This window comes from Pseudophryne corroboree (assembly GCF_028390025.1).
Source record: "Pseudophryne corroboree isolate aPseCor3 chromosome 3 unlocalized genomic scaffold, aPseCor3.hap2 SUPER_3_unloc_60, whole genome shotgun sequence".
Taxonomy (NCBI): domain Eukaryota; kingdom Metazoa; phylum Chordata; class Amphibia; order Anura; family Myobatrachidae; genus Pseudophryne; species Pseudophryne corroboree.
Genome location: NW_026967553.1, coordinates 633,874 through 643,284, shown reverse-complemented (window position 1 = coordinate 643,284; position 9,411 = coordinate 633,874). Strand labels below are relative to the sequence as shown.

The 9,411-nt window shown below is 42.0% G+C and overlaps 1 pseudogene; it reads right to left on the bottom strand.

Annotated features, from left to right (window-relative positions):
• Positions 1–9,055: 9,055 nt before the first annotated feature.
• Positions 9,056–9,174, bottom strand: LOC134984546 (5S ribosomal RNA; annotated as a pseudogene).
• Positions 9,175–9,411: the final 237 nt, after the last annotated feature.

Genomic DNA, 9,411 nt, shown 5'->3' with positions numbered 1-9,411 from the left:
CTCCAGGTGTGGGTGATGCCAGTTGGCTGTTACTCAGTCCTGGTGAAACAGGTTCTTATGGTAGAAGCTCACCAACAAAGGGCAGGGCTACAGCTCAGCTTCGTAAACCAGACTTACGGTTGGGGGTTCAGAGTTACAAAATGCTGATCCTGTGCGGAATATTGGTGTCCTGGATGGTGGACTGACACTTAGACATCAGGTATCAGCCACAATCAGATCCTCATCTGTAGACCATAGCCAGACTCCAGCACTTACTTCCCTCAGAAGATCTACCTACAGTCATACATGTACTTGTTTCATCACGCATAGACTACTGCAATGTCCTCTACCTGGGTCTCCCAGCAAAAGAATTGCACCGCTTGTAGCTTGTACAGAATGCAGCAGCCAGACTGTTACCTAACCAGCCCGTTCCTGCCACATAAACCCATTCTCTGCTCCCTTCACCGGCTGCTGTAAGATGGTGACTCTGGGCCTAATTCAGGTCGGATCGCAGTGTGTGATCCAAACGGAATTATTCAGTAAAAGTTGCGGGCGCATCCACCCGCGTTTTCTGTGGATGGGCCACAGAAAATGCGATTGCCTGTCAGGCAGAGGCAGTCACTGGGGTGGCGGGGAATGCTCCGTTTCCAGGGAGGAGACGGATCAGTGTGGGGGCAGTGTGGCACGAACGGAGGGCAGAGGAGGACAAATGGGCATGATCACGGTGGCTTTGTGACATCAGATGCAGCCGCTGTGATTGAGGAGAATGCGGCGGGCCTCCTGCGGCAGCAGGAGGCTTCACTAATTTCTACGATGGAGCAGAAATTGTGAGGCAATTGCAATTTCTGCTTCATCAAGGGGGGAGGCGGTGGTCAGCATGCTGGGTGGCCTTACCCTGCGATGGGCGGCCCCTAGCGCGCAAGGAAAAGTATTTCAAACTTGACTAATTAGCAGCATCTGCAATCCTTACTGAATTAGGCCCTCTATTAAATAATTTACTGACTCCCAGCCTTGCATGACCATGGTACCAGAAGCAGCTTCTGCCTCCGTACTGCCCTGGTTTCTTCCATCTGTTGATGAAGGACTGTTAGCAGTACCATAGATTCCCAAGCAGTGCTTAGATGTCAGGGGAGACGGTGGGTGGCAGTAGTGCAGTAGCGGGGGCTGCTGGAGGCAGTGTCTAAGTGGGTAATGTCCCCAAGCAGCGCTGAGGAGGGAGACAGGGCAGGGGGCAGTAGTGGGGGGAGACACGGGGTGGATAGCAGTAGTGGGGAGATGGGTAGCAGTGGTGGGGGAGACAGGGTAGGTGGCAGTAGGTGGGGAAACAAGGTGGGTAGCAGTAGTGGGGAGACAGGGCGAGTGGCAGTAGTGGGTGGGAGACAGGGCGAGTGGCCGCAGTGTAGTACCAGGGGCTGCTGGAGACAGTAAAGAGGTGTATGTGTTCCGCACAGAATCAGTTGATAGACTTAATGATTATTATTCTTTCTAATTAATCCCTTGTATGTGTTACTGTTATTTGCTGTGTCAGCCTTTATGTGTGTTCTGTGTAATAATCCTGAAAGTAGTGCTGCTACCGATCTCATATCATTTGTAGTAACTTGGAAAAGATGAGATATGAGGTGCACTCTGGAAGCTTATAGGGGGTTAATCAGACATGATCGCAGATGTGACATCACACAGCCCCTGGAAAATGATCCTGCCCCGCCCGCATTCACCCCTCAGGGATGCGACCGCAATGTGTGTGTCTGCGCGGCTGCTACGCATGTATATTTTGCCACCACCAGCAAACTGCTGTGGGCCGCTATAGCGGCTGGGTCTGAATGACCCCCATAGGCTGTTGTGCAGAGTAAAGTATTTTTTAAGTTTCAAATATAGACAAAAATATTGGTATTAAAGATATGAAAAAAAGTTGTTTAAAAACAAAAGATTTCCGGTGTAATTTTGGCTATGTGTGATTTTGACAGCTCATTTGAATAGTGGGATGATATTACGGGGGGGAGGGAGAGTCTCTGTGTAATTAATTTTATAATTTGTTGGTTTTAAATAAATTGTCTATTCAAATGTTCTGTTTTTTTCTTTTACTTTGTGATAAACTGTTTTTAAAGTAAACCGATGGACAATAAGTCAGTTGCGCAGTTTCCTCAATGTTACGCTACGTGTAGCGCCACTTAGCGTACCTTTTGAGCGGTGTGACGCTCTCGTAACACCTTGGTGAATATATATGGCTACAGCAATATAACACACTTAGACCTTAGTAGAGTGTCGGAAGTGTCCCTGACGCTTCGCCAGATTAACAAAATAACTTAGTCGAGACAGATGGGTGAGTTTGGATTAAAGGTCCAACCCAATAACTATATATATTAGTCCCTAGTGGACACAAAGGGATAACAATGCTGCACTGTAGCAACACAATACAATTCAAAGATACAGTAATAAGTACAATAATATACAACAGACGGGAAATAAATGCAAGTACAATTAGCAATACAACTATTCCAATACAATAGGATCAGTTACCTTCATACATACGCTGCACCACCGGATTCCAGGCCTCAGTCGTCTTACAAGATGACCTCTGAGAAAGGTGACTGAAACCTGGGCCAGGTGCGTCCTTTTATACAATGTTCCAATAACAGTACAATGGGGAATGTAAGATCTTCCATTGGTTCAGGGGCGGGACATATTCAGTACACCGTGGGTCATTGGTCAGCTGGAACACTGAGCGACACCTAATCTTGTGATGTGATTACAGGTTACTTCTGGGCTCCCACCTAAAGACCAGTTCAAACCGACCACAGTATCATACAGTAATATACATGAATCCGGTATCGCTAATAACTTGTTGCCGCAATATGTGACAATATCCTCACAACCACCGAATTATTACTTATGTGACCCTGAACAATTTGATCCCACACACGGTGTCCTTGATATTCAATGGAACAATACCTATATATATATATCATACATACACACACACACACACACACACACACACACACACACACACACACACACACACACACAGTTAACCAGTTGTGTAAAGGCTATGTATAACTCATTGTGTAGGGGACAGGTCAGTGCTGTGTAAACCATAAAGCCAGAATACATAATACATATGACATATCACTCTTAATACAAGTATCAATATCTGGTCTGTATTTTATTGAATATAAATACACAGGATTCTGGTGTGCATGAATGTGTGTTAAGTACACAATGAAGAATCTGTGTATCTTTAGCTATTGTATCGTATCTGTCTTATTGTTTGTTAGAGCAACACGGGACCGAGACGCAATTGTTCGTGTTAGCAATTGGGGCAAACAACGGTATTTACACATTCACTCAGTCCAAGGTCTATCTTCCATGGAAACAATGGCTGTTTGGACAGAGCAATCTGATACTGTATGTTACACACTATAGGAATTTATATTTCTGGCTGTAATACATTTGAGTGTATGTAAGAAATATTTGCTATTTTGTTACAGTATATTTATTAACAAATGCATCTTCTACCGTAATGCGCACAGTAACTTGCCGTTACAGTCATTCGCAGCCCCTACCGTATTAGCCATTAGCATGCGTATTTGACGCATGCATCGTGGACACATCCATTGGTAAATTCCATAGTGTATTCTAAATATCGAAATGTGCAATTTTACTTTGACAACTTGTAGGTGAATTAGGGTTGTTGTTTTAAAAAAAAAAACTTACCTGACCCTTGCCTGGAAATGTCCATGTATGAAGGTATGGGAGATACCTGCTTCAGTTCCTTCTACTTACATTTGGGAGGTCCGGTTGTTTTTGGGGGAATGAGAAGCAAATAGTAAATGATACATTGGCTCCATAACGTCTCGCTGACCCTGTGATTTTTTCAAAAATATGTTACACAAAATTACATTTGCATTAACAGCCATTAATTAAACAAGAAAAACACAACACAAGTAAAAAAAATAAAAAAAACTTTATATATAAAAAATAGAAGAAAATCACCAATTCTGGTCTGGATTCATTGACTCTATCAGGAGAACAAGAGCCTTTGTAGCAAGGACTATACCAACAGTAACCAGTAGAGGAATCAGGCGTATCCCACAGAATATCAGCGCTGCCACCATACATTGGGGAGAGAAGATGAAGTGCAGATTTCTGAACAATGCTTTTAGAAGGAACATAAGAAGTGCATAGATCACAATGATCAGAAGTCCGGGACAATGAGGTCAAGAAACCAACGCTGTGGTACTAATGACCTCAATACAGGTCACTTGGAGTAAGAGACTAGGGTAAGGGCAACAACTATTTTTCAAACACATAAAAAAAAGTTTGAATTTTTTTTTATTATAAATGTAAAAAAAGAGGATCGTCCAGTACAGAGGACTGTGGGGGTCATTCCGAGTTGTTCGCTCGCTAGCAGTTTTAAGCAGCCGTGCAAACGCTAAGCCGCCGCCCACTGGAAGTGTATTTTAGCTTCGCAGAAGTGCGAAAGAAAGGATCGCAGAGCGGCTACATAATAATTTTGTGCAGTTTCAGAGTAGCTCCAGCCCTACTCAGCGCTTGTGATCACTTCAGACTGTTCAGTTCCTGATTTGACATCACAAACACGCCCTGCGTTCACCCAGCCACGCCTGCGTTTTTCCTGGCACGCCTGCATTTTTTTGAACACTCCATGAAAACGGTCAGCTGACACCCAGAAACACCCACTTAATGTCAATCACTATGTTAATGCCTAATTATTTTAAAAGAATTGGGGAGTCTCCATTGTGATAATATTCAGCATATAGAATTTATTATCAAAGAAGAGGCCACGCCTATATTTTTCTGCGCAGAGAGACGTGACCCTACACAGACTTCATCAATGATGTCCGTCCCTTCAGGGGATTTCAGGCTTACATATATAGTACATAATTATACAATAATTCATAATTGATTAATCAATGGGGCGTGTATTCAGATAACAAGGGGATTATAGATTGGTTGTTGGTCACCAACAGGAAATCTCAAATATGGTCAGCTGGGCTAGATGTAATGGCTAATCTTCTCCTGAAGATGGCAGACTGGTTCCATGAGTCTTGGATCTCCCATTCACATCAATAGAGTCGCTCAATAAGCTTCGTCAGCAAAGAGGTTATTCCTGTTCCTATGTCATGGTGCTCTTTTCAGAGCTGAAGGTTCATCTGATATTTATTTATCAAACCCCATAAAATGTCATTAAGTTCTGGTTATCTAAATACAAGGGTTTCTATTTAGACACGTACAGTCTTAGTCACAAGCTAGGACAAAGGATGACAGAAAACTCCACTGTAAGAAAGACTGAGCATTATGGGAATTAAAGTGCCAATTACAGATATATAACTATAAGTCTGAAAGCACAATTTCTGAGGCAATACAGATGTATATTTCATTTTTCCTCCCATCATTCCTGTCTTTTGTTTCATCTCTAAACACAACATATAGTAAATCAAATCTTCATTATATTAAAATTAATTTTCAAATGAGTGTGAGATATGAGATAGGAAAAGGAAAATCCGTTCTGTGGATGCAATCGCCAGCACGAGTCCATTGAGTATCGATGCAAAAAGTCTCAACTCTCTAGAAAACTTGGACAGATGAGGGAAATGAAAGAGGTAGCAACAGAATGTGTTCTATTCTTCTTCAACCTGGCTATAGGTGGAGGTTCCTTCTTACTAAGTGTACATATATGAAGCGTGTAAGTACCTATTAGGGTATATTTCTGATAATCTGACTGTGTGATAATACTACTGATTCACTGTGTGTGGCTACTGCAGTGTAGGTAACCGGAGTCATTACCATAAGCTTGGTTCTTGGCTTCCTTTCAGGCCGTGTGAGTACTCTACCACATAATCGGCCAAGGACAGGCAGTCATTTGATTGTTACATAACTTATAAAAATTCTAAGTATTATTATCATAACATAGTGTAGTATGTGGTAAAGCCATTTTGAGATTCTGGCTCCTATCCATCCGAAGGGGTCCCAACCAGCCGATTGGGCCATATGTTCTTGTATATCCTGCAATAACTTAACCTTCTGTTCAATGGGGTTATAATTATCTCAGATGTTAAAACAACACATTCCTTTAAATTGTTCACAACCACTCAATGGCTACTCTATTTTGTATCATACCATCTCTTACTTCTCTGAGTTCTTCATTTATAAGAGCAATAGCCATACTGGTGGCATTTATGGTTTTAGCCAATCCACAGGCTATGCTATTTATCACCCTTGTGTTATACAGGCTGAGTCCTGGGGCTCCTATGAGTGAAAAGGCTAATGCTGAGTATTGTGCCTCGCTAAGTAATGGTAAGTCTGATCTGCAATCATGATCTAAAGACCTTTTTTCTTTACTGTGAGAGTCCAAAGTAGTTATGTTTGCATGAGCTGCTACAAAGGCGAGTCTGCCCAAATAACAAACTCCTGTGATTTGCTGGGTAATAGGAGAATGCAATATCTCTGCATACTAAAAATAAGCCCCTGGGCATGTATATGTCAATTCTAGGGCTGCTTATTGTTACCAAGGAAATACACTTTGGGGTAACCCCTAAAGACTCAAACTGTGGCTTACCACCAATAATATACCAACAGTTCTTTTCAGATATACTAGGCTGGATCTCCAGCTTATACCTGGTGGTGAGATACCGCCCGATTTTATCTTCTGGATTGTTGGTCCCTAATGTTTCCATGTTAATGTCTATAAAGGTGATATTTTTCCTGATAGCAATTCTATCTTCTGCATTTCTTCTATTGTTATTGGAATGCATATAAAGCAGGTCTTATAAGCTTCTCCCACATGTTTGGGTGGTACTACACAGAAAGCATTACTATGGGCGGCAGCTGGGGCCAGTTCTACAAAGGTGTTCCTCTCATATACTCCAGCTTTTCTCACTGGGCCCTCATAGGGGTTTTCATCTGTCTTTGTGTTTTTATTCTTATTTTCCCTTTCCTCGGGGAGCCATTCCTGATCATTCCTGATTCCCCCATGGATTGTATGGTGTGTGTCTGAGTGTTGTGTCTGATTTCTCTCCTCACCTTCATAACAACATACTATACAATCATTCTGGGAGATTCTCCCACAGTGTACACAGATACATCTATACATATTTACCATCTTGTGACACTCGGTCTGTTCTATGGGGGCCCTGACTGTGCGTGCACCTCCAAAAAGCAGTGGATCATCGCGGCACCAACCTATTCATCTTTGTTCAGGGTTTCGTCCGCAATATTTACAAATACATCTGGCTATCAGGGGTAGCTGTTGACATCTGTTTGGGTACTCTTCTTTTTCCTCTTTTCTTTTGTTTCTTGTGTCTAGGGGTGTGATGAGAGGTACATGACTAGGATAGGGATGTATTACATCCTCAAAGGTCATCAGAGACATACCCTCTGGGGAAGCCACCTCATCAGACTGCCCCTGCCTTGGACCCTCAGTCATCCTAGTTAGTAAGTAGTAAGTCAACAATCCCCCCATCCATATTATTACTCCCAGGCTTAGAACCAATACTCCAATTTCGGTAGCCCTTCTGGATCTTTTCTGCACCTGGTTGGGGTTTAGCAACACGGATTGTCCCATATCATTTTCAACATACATCTTACCAAACCAGGCCATTTTATCTCTTAGTCTCTGGTTACTGGGGTTCCTCAAAAAGAGCCTGCAAGTTCAATGTTTCTGCAGCTTCTTCCTCTGGTGGGCTTTTCTGGGACTCTTTGCTCTTTCCGTCCTCAGTCACTTTCTTGCAATGCAATGCATGTATCCAAGCCGATTTCTCTGCCACCTTTATAGCCGTGGGCATGGTCAACAGTACTTGGTATGGGCCCTCCCACCTGTCTACAAATGAACCAGAGCGTAAGAAATTTCTAACCATCACAAATTCTCCTGGTTTCACATCATGGCATTTCTAGTCACTTTGATTAGCAGCTTTAGAGAGAATTAGTCCCTTGTGTATCTGTTTGAATTGTTCATGCAAGTCTAGGACATATTTTGTGGTTAGATCGTGTAGAGTGGAGTGGCTTTCTTCTGGGCCTATCATCAGATTGGGATGTTTTCTGAATAACACCTCATAATGGGACAGACTGAGAGGTTTGGGAGTCACTCTAATGCTGTGTAGTACGATGGGCAGTGCCTCTACCCAGTTTAGGCCTGTCTCTTCTATGACCTTGGAAAGTTTGTTCTTTATGGTATAATTAACTCTTTATACGAGGCCTGCCGCTTGAGGTCTATAAGGACAATAAAGTTTGGACTCTATACCCATGATCCTACACATCTCTTGGAAAACCTTACTTGTGAAGTTGTGCCTTGATCGGACTCAATGATCTCTGGAATACCATATCTAGATACAAATTCTTGTACTAGCTTCTTAGCTGTAAAATGTGCTGTGCAGGCTACCGCTGGGTATATATTGCTAACATTTATACCGACTCACAATATGCATATTGTGAGTCGGTATAAATGTTAGCAATGGAGGTATGCCGCACAGGCTAGATATAATGTTAGATTCTAAGTACCAAGCTAAAGTAATGGAGTCTGAGAAAATAATATTTTCGATCCAGATCTACATTGGGTGGTGCACCCTGAGTCAGTATAAAGCTTTGCAGACACAGAGGGAGAAGAAAAAGACTCTTTTGTGGGTGCACTCTTTGTATCATAGGAAAGTCAATAGAAGTAATGAATCATGAAAATATTAAATAAATTCACTTTTATTAAATTCCTAGTAAAATATATCAGTAGTTTGATTGATTATTTAAAGATAACAAAATTAATAACAAAAATAACAATAAAGATTGGTGATAATTTACAAATCACTACTGTCTGCTATGCTTTGGTAGTTAATTGAGGATTATCCTGCATATGGTAGGTTCACAGATTGATCACAGTACATAATTTAATCAAATTCGATGATCAAAGGGATATATAACACACCTGAGCCTATGCAATAATTTCAAGACATCTGTTCGGTCAGACAATGAGAGCCGCCAAAAGAAGGTGATGAGTGAGTAAAATTAAGAGTAGAAAAATTAGAAAAGTGTGAATCTGCTGTCAGTGTTAAACACTGGACATGGTAATCGTGCTCTACTAAACCGGATCTTCCTCAGGAGTCTCCTACCTGAGTACTGATTAAGCCCGACACTGATTAGCTTCCAAGATGGGATGGATTCGGGCGTTTCCAGTGTGGTATGATAGTAGAGTGGTACATAGATGATTTTTGTCACTCTGGAGTCACTGATGAGAGTTCATGAAAAAATTAAAACAGGTGGCAACAGAAAAGTAAAGTGGAAAGAGAATAGATGGCTCTGCTGTCAGCGTTAGACAGAGATGGGAGACTGAATCGTTGGTGAGAGTCCAGAAAGATAGAAAAGACATGAAAGAAAGTAATGTTGACATGGGAATATGAAACTGGTGCTAAAAAAGGTCCTGATATTGGC